Below are 19,484 nucleotides of genomic sequence, written 5' to 3'. Positions count from 1 at the left end.
TCTGCCATTCAATTTGATCATCGACTCAACGCCAGACAATGAGACCAGCTCAAGGGAGCACAGTGTTCTTGTCCTAACCTGTGTTCCTAACCTAGACTTTGTCTATATATATGTTTCTGGAACCTACCTCTCCATTCACCTGAGGAAGGAGCAGTGCTCCGAAAGCTGGTGATTCAAAACAAACCTGTTGGACTTTAACCTGGTGTTGTAAGACTTCTTACTGTGCTCACTCCAGTCCAACGCCGGCATCTCCACATCATGTGTTCCAGTGTCCAGGAAGCTTTTCTAACACAGTATGTAGATTGTCCGACCAGAGGAGGGGCAATATTGGATTTAGTACTGGGTAATGAACCAGGGCAAGTGATAGATTTGTTAGTGGGGGAGCATTTTGGAGATAGTGACCACAATTCTGTGACTTTCACTTTAGTAATGGAAAGGGATAGGTACGTGCAACAGGGCAAGGTTTACAATTGGGGGAAGGGTAAATACGATGTTGTCAGACAAGAATTGAAGTGCATAAGTTGGGAACATAGGCTGTCAGGGAAGGACACAAGTGAAATGTGGAACTTGTTCAAGGAACAGGTGCTACGTGTCCTTGATATGTATGTCCCTGTCAGGCAGGGAAGAGATGGTCGAGTGAGGGAACCATGGTTGACAAGAGAGGTTGAATGTCTTGTTAAGAGGAAAAAGGAGACTTATGTAAGGCTGAGGAAACAAGGTTCAGACAGGGCATTGGAGGGATACAAGATAGCCAGGAGGGAACTGAAGAAAGGGATTAGGAGAGCTAAGAGAGGGAATCAACAATCTTTGGCGGGTAGGATCAAGGAAAACCCCAAGGCCTTTTACACATGTGAGAAATATGAGAATGACTAGAGCGAGGGTAGGTCCGATCAAGGACAGTAGCGGGAGATTGTGTATTGAGTCTGAAGAGATAGGAGAGGTCTTGAACGAGTACTTTTCTTCTGTATTTACAAATGAGAGGGGCGATATTGTTGGAGAGGACAGTGTGAAACCGATTGGTAAGCTCGAGGAAATACTTGTTAGGAAGGAAGGTGTGTTGGGCATTTTGAAAAACTTGAGGATAGACAAGTCCCCCGGGCCTGACGGGATATATCCAAGGATTCTATGGGAAGCAAGAGATGAAATTGCAGAGCCGTTGGCAATGATCTTTTCGTCCTCACTGTCAACAGGGGTGGCACCAGGGGATTGGAAAGTGGCGAATGTCGTGCCCCTGTTCAAAAAAGGGACTAGGGATAACCCTGGGAATTACAGGCCAGTTAGTCTTACTTCGGTGGTAGGCAAAGTAATGGAAAGGGTACTGAAGGATAGGATTTCTGAGCATCTGGAAAGACACTGCTTGATTAGGGATAGTCAGCACGGATTTGTGAGGGGTAGGACTTGCCTTACAAGTCTTATTGAATTCTTTGAGGAGGTGACCAAGCATGTGGATGAAGGTAAAGCAGTGGATGTAGTGTACATGGATTTTAGTAAGGCATTTGATAAGGTTCCCCATGGTAGGCTTATGCAGAAAGTAAGGAGGCATGGGATAGTGGGAAATTTGGCCAGTTGGATAACGAACTGGCTAACCGATAGAAGTCAGAGAGTGGTGGTGGATGGCAAATATTCAGCCTGGATCCCAGTTACCAGTGGCGTACCGCAGGGATCAGTTCTGGGTCCTCTGCTGTTTGTGATTTTCATTAATGACTTGGATGAGGGAGTTGAAGGGTGGGTCAATAAATTTGCAGACGATACAAAGATTGGTGGAGTTGTGGATAGTGAGAAGGGCTGTTGTCGGCTGCAAAGAGACATAGATAGGATGCAGAGCTGGGCTGAGAAGTGGCAGATGGAGTTTAACCCTGAAAAGTGTGAGGTTGTCCATTTTGGAAGGACAAATATGAATGCGGAATACAGGGTTAACGGTAGAGTTCTTGGCAATGTGGAGGAGCAGAGAGATCTTGGGGTCTATGTTCATATATCTTTGAAAGTTGCCACTCAAGTGGATAGAGCTGTGAAGAAGGCCTATGGTGTGCTCGCGTTCATTAACAGAGGGATTGAATTTAAGAGCCGTGAGGTGATGATGCAGCTGTACAAAACTTTGGTAAGGCCACATTTGGAGTACTGTGTACAGTTCTGGTCGCCTCATTTTAGGAAGGATGTGGAAGCTTTGGAAAAGGTGCAAAGAAGATTTACCAGGATGTTGCCTGGAATGGAGAGTAGGTCTTATGAGGAAAGGTTGAGGGTGCTAGGCCTTTTCTCATTAGAACGGAGAAGGATGAGGGGCGACTTGATAGAGGTTTATAAGATGATCAGGGGAATAGATAGAGTAGACAGTCAGAGACTTTTTCCCCGGGTGGAACAAACCATTACAAGGGGACATAAATTTAAGGTGAAAGGTGGAAGATATAGGAGGGGACATCAGAGGTAGGTTCTTTACCCAGAGAGTAGAGGGGGCATGGAATGCGCTGCCTGTGGAAGTAGTTGAGTCGGAAACATTAGGGACCTTCAAGCAGCTATTGGATAGGTACATGGATTACGGTAAAATTATATAGTGTCGATTTATTTGTTCTTAAGGGCAGCACGGTAGCATTGTGGATAGCACAATGCTTCACAGCTCCAGGGTCCCAGGTTCGATTCCGGCTTGGGTCACTGTCTGTGCGGAGTCTGCATGTCCTCCCAGTGTCTGCGTGGGTTTCCTCCGGGTGCTCCGGTTTCCTCCCATAGTCCAAAGATGTGCAGGTTAGGTGAATTGGCCAATGATAAATTGCCCTTAATGTCCAAAATTGCCCTTGGTGTTGGGTGGAGGTGTTGAGTTTGGGTAGGGTGCTCTTTACAGGAGCTGGTGCAGACTCAAAGGGCTGAATGGCCTCCTTCTGCACTGTAAATTCAATGATAATCTATGATTAATCTAGGACAAAGGTTCGGCACAACATCGTGGGCCGAAGGGCCTGTTCTCTGCTGTATTTTCTATGTTCTATGTTCTAACAGCAGAGGTCTGACAAGAGAAAATGTGTTTGTTTATTCCAGCACTAGAACCCTCTTATATGGCAGCTAGTCACATACTGAGTTGGCTAGTCTGAGGTACAAACAGGAAACATCACAGGACTCTCTTAGCAGATATCCCTCAGTTGACATGCTGGGCTGAGTATTCGGCTGCTGTAGATCAATAAACACAAACAGGCACAGGAGTTAAATATTCAAAATACCTCACAGAACAGGAGCACCTTCCCTTCAAACTTGGTGGATCTCACTATCTTTCCCACCTTGAAGATCCATCGCAATCTTTTCTGTGCTTACCACAGCAAGGGCAATTTCTGGCACCTTCTTTAGGATTATTTTTGCCTCTGCCAGCAATTTTTTCTGTATGGCAGTATTATTTACCCCACACACTAGACAGTCCCTCAACATATCATTCAGGGCAGGCCCAAATTCATAATGTTCAGCTGTTTGCCTCGATCTCAACATGAAAGCAGCTGTTGCTTCCCCAGGGGCTTTTGCTGTTGAGTTGATCTTGTATGTCCATGTCATTATCGAGGACTTTGGGTGATAATGTCCTTTTACCATTTCGACTCACTCTTCAAAGGTTTTGGAGTCGGGGGCATCTGGAGAGACAATGCTCCTTATGAAATTGTAGGTTTGGGCCCTGCAGGCTGTTAGCAGTATTACCCTCTTCTTCTCCTGCCCATCACCATCTACAGGAACAGTGAGCAAGTGGAATCCAGGCGAAAGACGGGACGAACGGCTGAAGTGGAGGTGAGCGCGAGATGACAACGGCAGCGAAACCCGTCCAGGAGAAGCAAGTGACAACACCAACACCAAACCCATCCGAGTATTGCCCCCTGTAATTGTTTCTCCGGCACCCACATGTATATTTACCCCCCCCCAGTCTCCACCCTCCCCTCCCTCCCCCCCACAAACACACACACACAAACAGATGCCTACTTATATGTTGTAAATAATTTTGCCAATTGTACAGAGTTGAGCTGGTGCACAATACCCGACCAGTTATTCTATATATTTTTTTCTCTTTGATTATTAGTTTATTTTTTGGTATGTTTGTGTGTGCCGTTCTTTCACAGAATTTACAGTGCAGAAGGAGGCCATTTGGCCCATCGAGTCTGCACCGGCTCTTGGAAAGAGCACCCTCCCCAAGCCCATACCCCCACCCTATCCCCATAACCCAGTAACCCCACCCAACACTAAGGGCAATTTTGGACACGAAGGGCAATTTATCATGGCCAATCCACCTAACCTGCACATCTTTGGACTGTGGGAGGAAACCGGAACACCCGGAGGAAACCCACGCAGACACGGAGTGGATGTGCAGACTCCACACAGACAGTGACCCAAGCTGGGAATCGAACCTGGGACCCTGGAGCTGTGAAGCAATTGTGCTAACCACTATGCTACCGTGCTGCCCTATATATATATTTATCTTATTCTGTGTACATAACGGTAAATGTACTTTGTTCAAAAACCCAATAAAAAACATTTATATTTAAATAAAAGTGTACTGCAGTGGAACCCAAATTAAGGTAAGCCCGGTATCTGACCAGGGCTGAGGCTGGCAGGCCCTGGTGAGAGGGGTAAGGCAGGTGGAAGGCCAGGGTGGACATGTCAGAGAGAAGGGGAAATGTGCAGAAAGGGAGTGCCACCTTGGTGCGGGGCCTGCAATTGGCCGAGAGAGCCCGACTAGCCCCTCTTTTCCCCCACCTCCCCAAGTCTGACAAGGTTTACTGAGCAGTCTGGACACTTGAAGCTGGCCTCCCCTTCCCACTGCTGTACGTAAAATCCCAGGCCTGGTGAATAGGCCGCTTTAGGGCCTCAATTGTTCCACATGTGAGTGGGTGCCCAACACCTTCACCACTACCGTTAAAATTGCGGTGGGTGGGGACAGGCAGGTGGGTGCCAGGAACAGTGTCAGTGGCACGATGCCCAATTTGACAGTCTCATGTCTGCCATCCTGCCCTGGGGGGCTCCAGAAAAATCTAGCTCATGCCGTAGACAAATTTAACAAATACGGAGGAGCTCAATTGACAGTTGGAAAGTTGCTGTTGTGCTTTGGAATTCTGACGCAGGCTTCATTCCTGAAATTATTGACCAGCTGCTGGGTATTTCCTGTCCTTTCAGTCGAATTTCCAGAATTTTTAAATTTTACCCAGTTTAAAACCGGTTTATGAATCCAACTCCCTTCGTCAGATTTGGAACAGATCCTCGTGTCAGTCTCCAGACAGAACCTTACGCTAGTCACTAGTAAAGAGTAGTTTAGATAGTTTCCCGCTGTCTCTCTCATGGTTTTGATATTCAGAGGACATTCTCCCAGGTGGGCTGCACCCTAGGCTAAATATCCCCTTAAATATTCTCCTTACCTTGTGGGGCTACCCTCACCCATCAGACCCAAGTAATCCAATGGATGTCTACCCAATATTCGGAGTCAATGCTCTAAACTCTGCCCCAGTGTGTGGCTCCTGCCCATTCCTCCTGCCTCAGAGCGCAACGACACTACTCTGCCATGTTTGTGAGAATGTAATACATCCCCGTGCCTTGCTGTTACAAACCTTCCTGTCTGCCACTTGTGACAGACTGAAGGAGTCATACACGGATCCTCAAGAACTGGCACGAACACTGACAACAAAATCTCAAACAGCACAGGCCAAGTGTTCATTCACAGAGCACAGATCTTGACTCTCCGTGTAACTGTGCATCCCGCTGATTGCATCTGCTCTCACATATGGGTGAGCCTCATGCCCCCAAGCACCCTGGAATATCCAGACAGCCTGCGGAGTTCTAGTTAGGGTTTCTTTGAGAGGATTTTGGCAAGTAGTTGTCAGTTGCTGCCATGCTGTGTGCTGCAGCTAGAATTAGCTTCCCATCACCAATTGGAGCAGCAAGAAGCCAATTCCGCCACTCGGTCACATCCTGGCTGATCTGCATTTGAACTCCGTTTGCGCTCCCTGGTTCTGAACCCTTAATCCCCCGACCCAACAAAAACCCATCACTCTCAATTTCACAACTGTCAATTGGTTGCCAGCTTCACCAGCTTTTTGGGGGGTTTTAAAGAGCTCTTTTCACTTACATCTTGACCTTCCCTCCCCACCTGGTCCTGCAAATCATTCCCCTGCACATGTTTATCAGAGTCCTTTTTGGAAGTTCATGGAGAATCTCTTTCCACCGGCTCTCAGGCAGCACATTTCAGATTACAGCAACTCGCTGTGTAAAACATGTTCTCCTCCTCCCTCCCTCCGGTTCTTACTTCTCTGTCATTATCTTCAATCTGTGTCCTCGGGTTACCAATCCTCTTGCCGGTTGAAGCACTGGGCGGAATTCTCTGCACCCCCGGCCCCGTGCTTCCCGGCGGCACGCCGTTCGCTGACAACGGGATTCTCCACCCCCGCCGCTTGTCAATGGGGTTTCTCATGCAGCCTCCCCACATCGCCAGGAAACCCGTGGGCGGGGGTGCACTGCTGATGGGAAAACAGAATCCCAATGGTCGGAGAATCCCGGCCACTTTTCTTTCCCCTTATTTACACTATTGAGACCCTTCCTGATTATGAACAGCCTTGATCAAATCTCCCCTTAACCTTCTCTGCTCTAAGGAGAAGCGACCCCAGCGTCTCTCCACTGGGCAAAATTCTAGGTGCTGCACTCCCAGTTTCAGTGGGTTAACAATGAATGTTTATCGAGTGTGCGCAATGCTGTCTTTAGAAAATGATGCACCCTCTGCCGTAAGATTGATTAGCTGAATGCTCATTAAACAGGTGTGAAATTAATTGCTTGCATGTGGGTGAATGCAAATTTATCTAATTGGAACAATGAAAATTTCACTCATTTGGAATTGTTTTAACAGACAACCAATAATTATTTTTGTTACTTGTGCAGAAGGACCATCGAACAGGTGCCGGTTTCATTGAATTTTCCCTGAGTTTAGTGGCACATTCTGTGTTGCTGTCATTTTTCCAGGCAGTTTGAATTCTTACATTTTCTCCCTGCATTGCAATATTGTTGAGTCAGGTTTTCTATTGGAAAGAGTGGTGGGCAGCCAGGGTCAGCGACTGCGCGTTAAACGTGGGAATCCTGAAGCTGCTTCTGCAAGATCTCAAGCTCTTCTAGAAGCTCTGCAAGAGCAATATCTTGCCAAGAAGATTGGAATCGAAATACGTGGAACAGCTTAAAATTCCAGTACGTATTTATTAGATATGAACTAAATGCTCCAGAAAATGTTAAGGCTTGTCCATTCCAGTGCAAGTGGCCTTTCAATGGTGTATTAAGCTTAAGTAGAGCAAGACAACCTCTCTGGCTCTGAAAATTACCTCTTAAAAATGTTCATTCTCATTTCTTCCAGTTTTAATTATTGTTGGAGATTTTTTTAAATGAAGTTTCTTTTGACTTTTTGGGGTTTCTTTTCTCTCTGTTTCTTCATCTATGTGAACTATAGCGACTATGTGAAATTTAGAAATAATGGGCCAATTAAGTGAGAATGTCACAACAGGATGACTGTGTGTGTGGGTGGGGCGGGGGCGGGGGGGGGGTGGTTTAATTCCCCCCAACTGGTAAAAGAGGGGGACAGCAGTGAAAATAAAATGATTTACCATTTTAGCACTGCTGCTTTTGGCAGTGAGTGGGGTTTGATGAATGAATGGCAGACATAGGATCCTATTGGTGTTTTAATACACACTCCTAATGAATCTATCCAGTTCTATGTGGGCTGCCAACATTTCCATTCTCAAAGGTGCAGGTCAATGCTTCATAAAGCTCAATGATCTGACCAGGGAAAAGGAGATAACAAACTCTCTGTTTTTCATTTTGGATATTAGCACAATTTTCATTCATTAAACTATCCTTCGTTTTTACATCAGTGGGAAATGCTACTTACAGACTAGATCGATACCTTCACCACATCGATTGTACATCTTTCTCCTGTCCCACCATTGGTGTCTGTGCCGTCCAATGTCTCGGCCTGAAACTACCTCAACCCCTCTGACTTTCCAACACTCTCATCTCCGTGAACATCCCTTGGGGATTATGAAGGACAATGTTTCCTCTTGTATACCATAAACATGGTGGGCTGGATTCCCCGCTCTGGGGATTGTGCTCCCACTCGTGGCGACTGGTCTCAGCTGGGGTGAGGAGTGGTGCCCGGGTGTGATCCCCTCTCCTTTTCCACGCAGATTTATCAATGGACGAGAGCTCGTGGGATTCTGTCAGAATCCTGGTAGTGGGCTACCATTTTGAATGGGTGGGCTGATACTGAGATCTGGTGGCAGTCCCCCCTCCCTCCCACAACACAAATGCTGCCCTACCCCCTCCACTGACAAGTAGGGGGGTCATCCTATGGGTTTAGCTCAGTGGGCTAGACAGTTAGTTTGTGATGCAGAACAAGGGCAGCAGCGTGGGTTCAATTCCTGTACCAGCTGAGAATTCTGAATTCTCCCTCCGTGTGCCCGAACAGGCGCCGGAATGTGGTGACTAGGGGCTTTTCACAGTAACTTCATTGCCGTGTTAATGTAAGCCTACTTGTGACAATAAAGATTATTTATGGGGCAGCACGGTAGCATTGTGGCTAGCACAATTGCTTCACAGCTCCAGGGTCCCAGGTTCGATTCCCAGCTGGGGTCACTGTCTGTGCGGAGTCTGCACGTTCTCCCCATGTGTGCGTGAGTTTCCTCCGGGTGCTCCGGTTTCCTCCCACAGTCCAAAGATGTGCAGGTTAGGTGGATTGGCCATGATAAATTGCCCATTGTGTCCAAAATTTCCCTTAGTGTTGGGTGGGGTTGCTGGGTTGTGGGAATAGGGTGGAGGTGTTGACCTTGGGTAGGGTGCTTTTTCTAGGAGCTGGTGCAGACTCGATGGGCCGCAATGCCTCCTTCTGCACTGTAAATTCTACAATTCTATGATCCGCCTCCTCCCCCTCCCATCACCATGGGAACAACGGGTCACCCCCCCACAGCACGCATGCATGAGGGTGACCCGGCCCCCCTTGACCCCCCCCCCACCCCATCAGAACCTTCGCGACTTCATCCTTAATAAGACAAACTTATGTCTTGGCTCCTATATTTCCCCGGTGGAAACAAACCTGAATTCTGTAGAGCATGAATAGTTAATCAGCAAGTTTTATCATACCCCATGTTCTTTTTCTTGTAATTGGGTACCTTGCAGGCTTGGGCAAAAATATTGGCAACTAACATTGATGAGGAGGCATGGGGTAGGGTGTGGGATTATGACAGTAACATTTCTGTTTGTAATGGAATGAAGGAGACTCAATTTAAATATTCTCCATCGCTTGCATGTTACACCTAGTCTTAGACACAGCTTTGATCCTGCTATATCTCTGATGTGCGTAAAGATTATATACAGTGCGTATGGGCCAGTGTTAAGATTTAAACCTATCGGTCTGGTGCAGTCAGAGAGTTGGAAAAGATCTTTGACAGAGCTGTAGAACTTAATCCTATTTTCCTAATTCTGGGTCTTCCAGATATGAGATTCACTGATGCTCATGAAGAAAGGCTGCACAATATCCTGACTTTGGCAGCTCATGCTACATTCCTGGATTAGTGTCAAATATCCTTCAGTTCAAAACTGTCATAAGTTAGTTATGCAACGTATTCCTATGGAATTCCTGACATTTGTGATCCGTTCTAAACCTGATGCATTCAGTAGGGTGGCACGGTAGCACAGTGGTTAGCACTGTTGCTTCACAGCACTAGGGCCCCAGGTTTGATTCCCGGCTTGGGTCACTGTCTGTGCGGAGTCTGCACGTTCTCCCCGTGTCTGTGTGGGTTTCCTCCGGGTGCTCCGGTTTCCTCCCACAAGTCCCAAAAACATGCTGGTAGGTGAATTGGACATTCTGAATTCTCCTTCTGTGTACCCGAACAGGCGCCGGAATGTGGCGACTAGGGGCTTTTCACAGTAACTTCATTGCAGTGTTAATGCAAGCCTACTTGTGACACTCGTAAAGATTATTATTATTACAGTGTGGGACTCTGATCTTAAATTTATAGGCTCCACCTTGTGTGACTTGCTCCTGTTGGGCTTTCTATGAGCCGTAATGTAAGTCTTGAGCTGGCAATACATGAAGGTGTGGGCCCTGAACTGTCATCCTTTCGTACTTATATGGCCTTATGCCCCTTAATCTGATATTAACCTGTTATTGGATTGATCCAGTGTCAAAACTGGAGGCACTCGTTCCTTGAGTATACCGGTTCAATTTATCCTGTCCTATATTTGCAATAATTCTTGTTCTGGGCCGTACCTGTTTTGCATTGAAAATTACTTTGTTTTTATTCATTGTTACGATATTTGTAAAAAGAAATGTAAAAATCTAATAAAAATATATATATTTTAAATTGCTTTTTCCATTTCCAGTCCTGTGCTGTGGCTGGAGGAAAGCTCGAAGCCAAAGTGTTAAACCGTTCCTCCTAATCACACATCCAATAGATGTAAAATAGCCAAGAAGCGATTTGTATTATTTGACAGTAATAATTAATGTAATACATCATTGTGAGCTCTTATACAACAACTCATTGATCATGTAATACAGTAAAGCAAATCTGTCCTGCTTTCTTTTGCATACATCGTTCTAACTGAAACAATAACGTGGGGGGAACACGGTTGCTGTGGTTTGGTAGCCCTTTGCACAGCATCATTTGGACTCGGTCCAGTGCCGAATACCAGCTGAACACAGTGGGGAAAATCTGCCTGCCAGTTGTTGCAAGCACCAGGTTCAGTCAGTTGAGCATCGCTGAGCTATTTCAAAGGGAAATCCCAACCGCCACATTAGAGTTGCTGAAATATTAAAAAAGGATCTCGGGAAGCACTTTCATCATGATGAGCTGTGATTAGCTACCCAGAGACAAAATATATGTAATAAAAACAGAAAGTGCCGGAAAAATTCAACAGGCCTGGCAGCGTCTGTGGAGAGAGAGAAACGGTTAATGTTTGGAGTCCGTATGACTCACGGAGCAAAATATATATTAAATAACTGCAATCCGGTCAGACACAATTCCATAGTTGGTGGGTACAGCTAACAGAGGAATAGGAGGAGACTATTTAACACCTGACACTGAGTTCCACTGTTCAATTAGATCAGGGTTGACCTTAACGTCAACTCTAATTTACTCTACATTGCCCCATTCCTCTCAACGCCTTTTTCCATGAGGTGCTGAGGGGTTCATCCAACACCACCTCTCCTGACCGGAGTGGGCATTTAACATGGAGTGGGTGGTAAGGAGAGTCCTCACCCACTCCTTTCCTGCTGTGCCAAGGCCCAGAAATAACCTTCAATTGCAGAGAGGAACTAGGCCTGCCCTACCCAGAGCGCGATTCTCTTTTAAATATGCAGATCAGGTCCCAGTGATGTCATTGGGACCCAGCTGGTATTTAAACCTTGGGCTTATGCATAGTGATCGATTCCCAACTGGATCAAACCTGTGGGGACTTGGAGTTACGGCTAGAAGGGGCTCGGGTAAGAGTGGGTCTTTGATTTTATTTTGACATGGTTCGTGGTGGGCTGGAGGGCGTGAATGTAGGTCCTCCAGTCCTCATGGGGAAACCTTGAGCTATCCATGCTGAAAGACTCACCTCCCACCCAGCTTTCTCATTCCCAAATCCTCCATTGCTCTGGTTTTGTGTTGGATGCTGGGGTTTGTTCCTCCAAGATTCCCAATCCTGTCTCCCTTAAGGCCGTCACTTTCCCTCGAAAAGTTTGAAGAAAATGAAACTTGTCAGCAGTTTTGGGCCCCGTATCTAAGGAAGGATGTGCCGGCTTTGGAAAGGGTCCAGAGGGGACACAAGAATGATCCCTGGAATGAAGAACTTGTCATATGAGGAACGGTTGAGGAGTCTGGGTCTGTACTCATTGGAGTTTAGAAGGATGAGGGGGGATCTTATTGAAACTTACAAGATACTGCGAGGCCTGGTTAGAGTGGATGTGGAGAGGATGTTTCAACTTGTGGCAAAACTAGAACCAGAGGGCACCACCTCAGACTAAAACTGAGATGAGGAGGAATTTCTTCAGCCAGAGGGTGCTGAATCTGTGGAACTCTTTGCCGCAGAAGGCTGTGGAGGCCAATTCACTGAGTGTCTTTAAGACAGAGATAGGTAGGTTCTTGATTAATAAGGGGATCAGGGGTTATGGGGAGAAGGCAGGAGGATGGGGATGAGAAAAATATCAGCCATGATTGAATGGCGGAGCAGACTCGATGGGCCGAGTGGCCTAATTCAGCTTCTATGTCTTATGGTCTTATGAAACTGGACTTGTTCTGACATGAATGTTCTTAGCCTGGTTTTTATTCCAGTACCTTGCTGGGAGCATATATTCAGAACCACAAACCGGTTCCCCAACAAATTTCCAACCAGGGAACAAAACATTTGGGAAAGTACTCCTGATTCTTCTGATTGTCTGACTGAAACTCTGAGCCAGGAACATGCATTGTTCATCATGGTACAAACACATTGGGGGGTATTTTAGGGCCCCTGCCGGCCACCTGCCCCACTGAAAGTCAATGGACTTTTGCCTGAGACGAGGAAATTCCCGCAGTCGGTCTCATCACGATGTGACCAGAAAACTCAGTCATCGACATCAAAACCTCCTGGGACTGTCTCTCTGTAAGGCAGGTGACGCTTACAAATTCAACAACAAAAACGTGTATTCACACAACCCCTTTAACATTGTAAATGACACTTCACTAGAGCGCAAATTAGACAAGAATTGAGACCAAGTCAACAGCAATTTAGGGCTGGTCACCAAATGTTTGGTCAACAGGGCAGATCTAAAGGAGCATTTTAAAGGAAGACAGGGAGGCCGAGGTTTAGACTCTCGGTTTAGCCGTGGGGCGGCACGGTGGTTAGCACTGTTGCTTCACAGCACCAGAGTCCCAGGTTCAATTCCAGCCTCGGGTGACTGTGTGGAGTTTTCACGTTCTCCCCGTGTCTGCGTGGGTTTCCTCCCAGTGCTCCGGCTTCCTCCTACTGTCCAAAGACGTGCAGGTTAGGTGGATTGACCATGCTAAATTGCCCCTTTGTACAAAGATGTGCAAGTTAGGTGGGGTTACGGGGATAGGGCGGGAGAGTGGGCTGAGGTAGGGGGCTCTTTCAGAGGGTCGGTGCAGACTCGATGGGCTGAATGGCCTTCTGCACTGTAAGGATTCGATAGCCTCTGTGGCATTTGCTCAAGTGGTACTGTTGCCCCTTGACTATCATGGTCAAAGAGTTGGATTATATTTTATAATCACTGTGGCCGGGCTGTTGAATGCAACTTCTTCTTTTCCATTTATTAGCATTACAAAGAACAAAGGAATGTACAGCACAGGAACAGGCCCTTCGGCCCTCCAAGCCCGTGCTGACCATGCTGCCCGACTAAACTACAATCTTCTACACTTCCTGGGTCCGTATCCCTCTATTCCCATCCTATTCATGTATTTGTCAAGATGCCCCTTAAATGTCACTATCGTCCCTGCTTCCACCACCTCCTCCGGCAGCGAGTTCCAGACACCCACTACCCTCTGCATAAAAAACTTGCCTCGTACATCTACTCTAAACCTTGCCCCTCTCACCTTAAACCTATGCCCCCTAGTAATTGACCCCTCTACCCTGGGGAAAAGCCTCTGAATATCCACTCTGTCTATGCCCCTCATGATTTTGTAGACCTCTATCAGGTCTCCCCTCAACCTCCTTCGTTCCAGTGAGAACAAATCGAGTTTATTCAACCGCTCCTCATAGCTAATGCCCTCCATACCAGGCAACATTCTGGTAAATCTCTTCTGCACCCTCTCTAAAGCCTCCACATCCTTCTGGTAGTGTGGCGACCAGAATGACGAATGTGATATAAAATAGTTACTTTAGAGTTACTAGTTAATGTAATGTAGAAATAAGCCACTTTGATTTTTGCAGTTAGGGACAAAGGAATTTGAGACCGCATGGAAAAAGCAGGAAGAGGTGTGTCTATGAGAGTGAGACTGCATTGATAGGGGCCAGAGAAAGGGATTGGAAGTGAGCCAATCAGAATAGATCGAACAGGTCAGGAGGGACATAGGCTGACCTATGTCCGTCGAGTATGTGAAACTTGATACCATTTGAATTGATTTTGCAGAGATCTCTTTGTCTTTTAGTCAGTCGTTTTCTGGAGTGTAAGAGGCAGGATGTCCTGTTACATTTCTGTAAGATGATTCAAGCTTGCAAGCTAAATAAATAACTTCTGTTTACGTGCGAATCCGTCTCAACTTTTATTGAGGCCAGACTGACAGAGAAAGAAATTTGGAGATCAACATTTGGTGCCGAAAACCGGGATTTCTCTGGGCGATCCTGATCCAACTGCGAAATCAGAATTAGACTGATTATGAACAGGAGGACGGGAACAAAGGGCCCTCAATGTAGAAATGGAAAACGACCAGCATTGATTGTTCCCCTCTTCTTATCGTCTGATTAGTCTGGTCACTCGCGGTTGGCACAGAAAGACCGCCTCGACGAAATCACAGGTCAGTCTGGGGATTAGCACTTTAATTGATGGGATTTCATATTGTTGTTTCGGCTTGGGTTAGGGTTTTGGGCTGATGGGACTTTAAATAATAAAGGTTCAGTCTATTATTAGGGTTCAGAGGCTGATGTGACTTAAATAATAAAGGTTCAGTCTATTATCGGGGTTCAGAGGCTGATGTGACTTAAATAATAAAGGTTCAGTCTATTATCAGGGTTCAGAGGCTGATGGGACTTTAAATAATAAAGGTTCAGTCTATTATATGGGTTCAGGGGCTGATGGGACTTCAATAGATGGGGGTTCAGTCCAGTATAACTGTTTTTAAATCTGAAGATGGTTCAACTCTATGTGTGAGTGTTTTAAATATATAGTTGATTAAGCTAAAATTGTCTCCTTGGACTGTAAAGTTCCGAGGTCTAGTTGAGATTGTGAGGTTGAAGCAGAAGTCTCTCAAAGGGTTAACAGCAGCAGGCGGAGTTGAAAACAGACAGTGCTTCTCACTCAGGCCTTGAGATAACAGCACCAGTCTGCAGTGTAATCGGATACCTTTCCTTTGAGTCAGTGAACACCAGCAAAGTTACGTTTTGAATTAATTAAAGGAAACCAGTGGGTTTCTCCACCTCTTTGATAAAAGTTATTATTTTCGAAAGCAATTGATTGAAATTGCCAGAATCTTAAATTTTACTTACTTGAAATAAGGTTTATCTCATTTTATCTGGAGATTAATAGAAACTTAAAGAAGATCATGGACACCATTTTAAAAAGTGTCAATCTGGAGATGATAATTGATTTTGCTAATACTTATGATAGTTGATTTTGCTAATACTTATGTGTATGTAACAGAAAAAAAACTTGTTAAAAGAAAAAATTGTTAAGATAAAGAAATAATTAAGTTGTAAATGTTATACAAGTTTGTGTTAAGCAAATTGTAAATTTAGTTCTGAGTTGAGATCAGAGCTAAGCTTGCAAGTTGCAGTAATTCAATTTGAATTTTCAAACATTTTTAAGTTTTAAAAAAGAAGAGAGCAAATAGAGAAAAGAAGGACACAGATCTTGAATGCGTTGAATAGCACATTTCAAAGGCCCATAAATCTTTCTGTTATCTTAGACCTAAAACCTAGGAAGATTGATGAGCCATAGGAATGTCTGGGGCGTTTTAATGAAATCTACCGGGGGCAGTCAGGCGATTTGCTGTATCAAAATGGTCAGAATTCCCCTCAATACTGTGCTATGTTAATGCATTGCCTACCACCTTCTGTGGTTACTGCTGTGAAATGTAATAACATGAATTGGACGGAGAACGACCCTTCCCAGATGGCAAGGGCAGTCAGATTTTACTGGAAGGAGGGTGTAGGCCAAGAAGGAGGCTCAGTTACAAAGGTTAAGACTGAGTATGTAATGAAAAAGGATGATCTGCGATCCCAACAAGCGGCAGAAATGGTAGTTTACCAGCAGGAGCTCCAATATAGTGACTTTGGGTGGGTGGATCAGCGAAGAGGAGGATGAGACAACAGTGCTATATTTCTATCACCCCCCAGTGGTGGACGTTAGACATTGAACAGCCACTATCACTGCATCACGTTACCCTGGCCTATGACAGAACTGGACGAAACAGGGAGTTGGAGGACAAATACCAGCCATTACTTGAGACCGAATGGCCAGTCAAGGTTACAGCCACAGTCACGGGAAAAGAAGGTACAGCCGATTTTGTTACAATATCACCACATTTATGGCCACAGTCAGCTTCGGTAAGCCCTCATATTACACGTCAGGTCCATGACCAGTACCATGCCAGGGATATGGGGCGAATGGTCAGCATCTTACCGCAGCTCGTCAGAATAGGTATGAGATATACCTTTTGAACAATCCACGTCTGACATTTAAACACTGTACCACTATCAATCCAGCCTGTTTTCTTAGTGGTCCCCCTGTCCATGAAGACGCACCTGGCCACGACTGTTTAGCCTTGATTCAGGAAACTACCACAATAAGGGGCGATTTGAGTGACATTTCGTCAGAACAACCTGACATGATTATGTGTGGTCAAATATCCCTCCGGGGTTTAGTTAATGACCTACTGCAGGCCCTCCTTCTGCCAGCGCAGATTTCCGTTATTAAATGCGCTGCCCACACGAATGGTACAACCCCAGTTGACGTTGGTAATGAACGAGCAGATTGTGCAGCGCGCACAGCCGCACAAATTCAGCAAGTGATGGTGCCTAAAATGTTAAGTCAGACTAAACGATCTACTATGAATGTGTCTGCTTCTGACAAGCCAATGCCAGACGTCATAAGGTTACAGGAGGACGCTCCTGAGAGTGATAAACAAATGTGGAAACGGTTAGGTTGTACATATGATTCTGTTTCCTCTTTATGGACCACGCCTGCACATCAGACTTGTATGTCTGATGTACTGGCTTTATGGGTCATCGAATGTGTACACTTTGCAACTCATTGTGGGGCTCGGGGGACTAGTGATTTGTTGCTGGACACTTGGTGGCACCCTAAAATGCAGGGGTTGGCCCAAAGTATCAGTAATCGGTGTTTGATTTGTCAGCAATATAACACCGGAAAAGGTATCCCTTGTGGGAAGGGGCAAACCCCGTTGCCCAGTGGTCCCTTTGAGACGCTCCAAATGGATTACATTGAGTTGGAAAGGTGTCAATGTTATAAATATGTTTTGGTCATTGTGGATGTGTTCAGCAGATGGGTTGAGGCGTATCCGACTATCTATAGTAAAGCTGTTACTGTGGTTAAAGTCTTGATGAGGGAAATCATTCCCCGGTACGGTATACCAGCTCAGTTAAGTTCTGATAATGGGCCTCATTTTATTGGACAAATTAACAAGGAGTTTTGCTCCCAGTTGGGCATACGCCAGCAGTTACACTGTGCTTACAGACCGCAGGCAGCCGGGGTGGTTGAGAGACACAATCAGACCCTCAAAACTAAATTGGCTAAATTAAGAGCAGACACGGGACTGACATGGCTTAAGTTGCTCCCCGTTGCTCTCTTCCAGCAGCGGGTTACACCTGCGGGACCAGCCCGGCTCTCTCCCGCCGAGATTCTTTATGGCAGGCCTCTTAGAATTCCTTGGAGCCTGCAGGTTCCCAGACTGGTTCAGTTTCATCAGACGACTGAAGAAATTACCACCTATGTTCTAGCCCTTACGCAAGTGCTCAAGGAACTCCATGGCCAAGTCCGTGCGGCTCACCAGCCATTGCCCAGTACCTAGCTCACTTTCAGTCCAGCCCGGTAGTTATGTAATGGTCAAAAATTGGACTAGGAAGGGGTCGGAGCCGCGATGGGACGGGCCCTTCCAAGTTCTCCTTACCACCCCCAAAGCAGTTAAAGTGGAGGGGCGAAGTGCTTGGGTCCACCTACATCACTGTAAATTGAGTCCATCTCCACTACTGTAAAAGGTCGGATACTAACCTGCCTCCCTTCTCCAGTGCTATTTTACAGGTGTGGAGCATGATGGAGTGGCTACGCATCGTCTGTCTGATATTTGGCCTCACTTCGCTTGGCGTGTTATTGGCGATGGACATGGAAAAGGGGAATATTATGTATCTGTGTAGCCCCAACCAATCTACAAGGATACATCACCTATGCACAGGTGATGTTCTTCACTGCCCCCATATACGAGGACATGGTATCGACTCATGGAAGGTCATCAAAGTTAAGGAGAATGCGGGAGTCATGAAGCAGCTGCACCGGCCCCGGCGATGGGAAGGGAACATTATATGGACATTGCCTTGTTTTTGGAATACATGTAAATTTGATTTTGGATGTGTTAAAAGTGGTACAATAAAGGTAACATCAGGCTGTCAGAAGAGTGTAGGAAGAGACCATGAGAAAGAGAAAGGGACTAGAGAGAGGACGGGGCGTGTGAGAAGGGAAGTACAGCTAGAACGTAGGTTACCGGGAGATGCACTTAAGTTAATTAAAGGCCAAACTGAGGAAAACCCGGGTAGTATGAATCTCTTCTACCAGATTTACCACCGTCTGTATGGCCAGGGACGGGTTGTCTGCTACCCAAACCCCGCAGCGGTGTCTAGGTTATTTTCTGTTTCACCGCTTTGGGGCACTCCCCAAACGGTGGTTCATTGTCAGCGTTCCGAGCCATTGCCCGAGCAAGTCACTCTTCCTTACGATCCGGATTCAGCACCACCGGCTATTTGCCTTCCCCTTCCTCGGGATAATTCCCATTCACAGTACGATAGGCTGCGACGGTGGAGGGCGTACATACCTAGCCACTTCACTCCCAATAGGGATTCCCGGTCGTACGAGAATTGCTTCAGCAGTGAAGGATATGGCTGTTTGCTGGTAGAGGTGGACACAAATATAACATGTCTGTTTCCCACCTGTACGGACAGGAGGTGCCATATCACCCAGGCGTCTGGCCAATGCGTTTGTTATAGCACCACTTGCGTTCCATTGAACGCTGGCCTCCAGCTCCTTTGTGGCTGGGCGAATGTCTCTCATATCACTGTCGGGAATAGGGCTTTCCGCATTGCTGGGCGGCCCGAATGGGCATTTCAAAATTGGATAAACTGGGCTACTGGGAGGTCCTTACGCAACCGATATGCTGATTGTGATGCTAGTCTCCACACGGAACAAGGATACTACTTTTTATTTAATGGTACGGCGACCAACGTTTTGTCACCCCATTTCCCCGCCGAATTGCTATAGGGACTCTAGTCCCTACCACAGTCCCCTGCCCTTCGGCGTGGAACCTGCATAATCAGTTAGCACGCCGGGCAGTCTCTGCTGAATTTTGCGAGAACTGGAAAAAACCTCAGGTTCTTGCACCCAACCGGGGCCACTCAGCCGGGTGGGGCATTCTGAGCGTATTGACACTGGGAGGTGTGGGGGGTTCCTTGGCTGTTAGTGATCGGAATTATTTTATTTGCGGCCTTACCATCTTGGGAAATGAAACCTTGGGAGCCCTCGGGGCAATAACCAAGGAGTTGTCTCAGCTGCGGTTGTTTGCAATGCAGAACCGGTATGCTCTTGACTA

The sequence above is a fragment of the Scyliorhinus torazame genome, chromosome 11 (genome assembly GCF_047496885.1).
Source record: "Scyliorhinus torazame isolate Kashiwa2021f chromosome 11, sScyTor2.1, whole genome shotgun sequence".
Lineage (NCBI taxonomy): Eukaryota > Metazoa > Chordata > Chondrichthyes > Carcharhiniformes > Scyliorhinidae > Scyliorhinus > Scyliorhinus torazame.
Note: the sequence above shows the minus strand (reverse complement) of the source record.